Source organism: Bufo bufo, chromosome 3 (genome assembly GCF_905171765.1).
Source record: "Bufo bufo chromosome 3, aBufBuf1.1, whole genome shotgun sequence".
NCBI lineage: Eukaryota > Metazoa > Chordata > Amphibia > Anura > Bufonidae > Bufo > Bufo bufo.
The window spans coordinates 77,057,293-77,060,878 of NC_053391.1; the positions used below are offsets into that span (position 1 = coordinate 77,057,293).

The 3,586-nt window shown below is 38.5% G+C and overlaps 1 long non-coding RNA gene across 1 annotated transcript in view; it reads left to right on the forward strand.

Moving 5' to 3' along the window:
- Positions 1–336: 336 nt before the first annotated feature.
- Positions 337–3,586, forward strand: part of LOC120995460 — a 13,771-nt gene continuing 10,521 nt past the window's right edge. Inside the window, exons 1-2 of the long non-coding RNA XR_005777597.1 lie at positions 337–347; positions 1,529–1,535. This is a non-coding gene — a long non-coding RNA (uncharacterized LOC120995460). The remainder of the gene's footprint in view (positions 348–1,528; positions 1,536–3,586) is intronic.

The window sequence follows — 3,586 nt, forward strand, 5'->3', positions numbered from 1 at the left end:
CTTCTGTATATTTTGCTGTCTCTAGAATCACGATTGCTCCGCCTTTATCCGCGGGGCGAATCGTTATGTTTTCATTTTTCTGTAATGTTTTTATAGCTGCTATCTCTTTATTTGATAGATTTTTTCTATAAAATGTCTTATCTTTTATTCTTCTAAGGTCGATTTCAACATTTTTCTGGAAACTGCTAATTTCTGGGCCTATCTCATTTCGAGGAAATTTTTTGGACTTATTTTTTAAAGTAGTGTGTCTAAATTTGCCTGTTTCTTGGGTATTCATCATTATTGGGTTTTTAATAAAATATTTTTTGAGGCAGATATTTTTGATAAATTTTTGGACACCTATATAGGTGCTGAATTTATCCAAATGGGCACTAGGGGCGAATTTCAAACCAATATTTAGCAGGGACATTTGGGACGGTGTCAAAATTATATTGCTCAAAATAATGATATTATTTTCGTGATCAGTGTCTAGTGCTGTTACCGGTGATTCCTTCTTCTTTCTTCCACTTCGTGTCTTCTTGTTCCTGTTTGGTGGTTGTGATATGACGTGTTCTGAGTTTCTCTCGTTTTGTGTGTTACTGGAGTTATTGGGTAATTTATCTGTCTTGAAGGACGTGTCCGTGTAGGGGAATGTTGTCGGTGTGTCACCTGATTGATTTGTGAATTGTTGTGTCTCAGATTGTACGGGTGTCGTTGTGGGGTTCGTGCTATCTTGTTGTGATTTGGGGACCGTGATTGTCTGTGTTTGACTCGCGGTGAATGGTGTGGAGAGGTCCTGTCTAAAAAAGGTTGCTGTGCGAGTGTCTCGAATCTGTTTCTAATGGGTATATTGGATCCCATATGTTCTATGGGAGTCTCAATAAATACCTCATTTCTCTCTAGATGGTTTTCATTTCTATTATGTGTTTTTATATTACTATGTTTATTACTCTTTTTTGAGATTATTTCTGATTCAGTTTTATCAAGACTCTTACATATCCGCTCTTGCCATAAATTAAATATACTATCTTTAGGTAATTTCTCTATTTTAATTTTCATTTGGGTAATATTTTCTGTTAAAAATCCCAAAATTTGTGTTCTTCTCTTAATGATGAGTTCCATCAGGCTGTGGGACTGTGTGTGGAGGAGGTTTTCCCATTCTAGGTTAAACTCTTCTCCATACAAGTCCTGTGCAGGGGTTTTATATAGTTTAAGACCCTTGGGAATTTTGTTCTGTACCAGATATTGGCGTAATGATCCAATCTCCCAATGTTGTCTAAGTTGTTTTAAAACAAGGTTTTCTAATTCTCTAAATAGCTCGTTAGTCGAGCTGGCCTCAATAGTCGATGTCTCCGATGGTTCAAATATAAATGAATCTACTTTGAGTTTTTTCAATTCGATATGATTCCACATATCCATTATTGAGAGGGGGAGGAGCTAAATCCACAAATCGGTGAAAAGGATAAAATAAGCAACGCAATAGTGGATAGCTCACCACCTCTCCCAAACAGAACTGGTGCTCTAGCCTAAGGACTGATCACCCATTCAGTCTAAGGGTAATATAATGAAGAAAATATAAGGCTGGCACTCAAATATGTGAAATCAATAGAAGTGACAATTTATTACATAAAAACCAATACAATGCACAATCAATTAATTAAAATATGTAGGAGAATACACAAAATAAAGAATGTAAAAATGCCGCAGATTGAAAATGCACTGTGGACTGCAATCTAGGGGTATTATATCCCTTGAGAAGCTAAAGATGTATCCCTTAGTTAGGTCTGTATGGAAACTTATGGAAACAGTTTCTCTGTGATGTAAGGTAATGTCCTCCTTGGAATAATCCTCTGATTAGGATGCGGGCTGTTCCAGGAACGGCACTGTGGCCGGTGGTAATGGCAATTTCAGGAGAAGATATCAAGTTCCAACTAATGTGGATAAACCACAAAGTAACTGTAAGGCTGCAGGTGGGGAGTAAAGCGGGACCGGTGTATCTTACCCTTCTGGTTCGGGTCCGGTAGCTGGGAGGTCTCTTCCTCTTGCCGCTACTCACCACGATGCGCCGGCTTCTGCTCACGCTGTTCGAAGACTTCCAATTTGAAGTAGAAGCATTGGACATGAGGAAAAGATTTGTCTCCAAACACTATCCAAGTGCGATATTGGATGATGCATTGGAGAATGTCAGGAAAATACCCAGAAGTAGTCTTCTAATAAATAAACCTCCCCAAGAATTACAACAAGAATCTCAATTTCGCATAATACTCCCCTACACTGTACAATATAAGAAAATTAAAGAGATAATCAGAAAACACTGGTCTCATTTACTGCAAGATAAAATTTTGGGCACACTGATCCCAGTGAGACCACAAATTACCTTCACAAGGGCACCAAATCTGGGAATAAAAATAGCTGCGTCAGTTAAAAATAAATTGAAAAAATCCCCAGACACTGGAAATTGGATTGGAAAAATATTAAAAGGATTGGCTCAACACAGAACAGTTTTTTATGGGAAATCAGAGATTTCCTGACTTGCAATTCAACGAGTGTGATATATCTCATCCAGTGCCCCTGTTCCAGGCAGTATATTGGGAGAACGAAGAGAACTTTGAAGGTGAGGATATCCGAACATGTTTCTAATATCAGAAAAGGATATTTGAAACACTCACTTTCAAAGCACTTCAAAGAAGCCCATAATCAAGACCCTAGGGGACTGACATTTATGGCCCTAGAGAAAATAGATACACATTGGAGAGGGGGGGAATCATGTGGAACGAATGTCCCGGGCAGAATCACGACGTATATATGATTTTGGCAGCCTGATTCCGGCAGGCCTTAACGCCGAACTTGAGATTTTTGGTTTCCTATAGATTTTTGGTCTCCTATAGATTTTGGTTTGTGTGCCTCTCGTCCAATAGGGGGTCGCATGTCAGGCCGTCTATCGGCGCTATGACCCCCCCTTGGAGACAGGCCTACATACCCACTACCTCAATGACAAACACCAAAAGAAACGAAGGAGACAATCTCCATTGGGTCTTAGGATATTAAATATTATATGTGCTGAACAATCCAGAAATTGTGTCCCCTCCTCCATATAATGTTATTTTTATTGGTGACTATTGGATTGGACGTTGTCTTACTATCCTTTTTACATTTTTTATATATTTTGAATGTTTTTTCATGCATTTAATTTATGTGAATTTTATGGCTATTTAAATACAAAGACCGCAGGAATATTGTTTTTATAAAGGAAAGAAGATGGCAATACACATATGTGTTTATCTATATATGTATTTATATATGTATTTATATATGTTTTTTATGTTCTTATGTGATTTGCCGTTGATAGCACTGTTGTGGAAACATCTCCTTTACTATATGATATCATTATAGTATAAAGGAGAGAATATAAGCAAAAACGCATGTGCTGCAGAAATATCGCACGAAAACCGCACTGATGCCGCAAGTAGCTAAAACCGGACTTTTGATCCAGATTTCGGATGGCACTGAGCGGACTATAAAAGGAAGTGACACTACAATGGGGGTAGAGCCACTGAGGAAGGGGAGAGACGTCCCCGAAACGCGTCTGGCGAGTTCACCCCCAAAG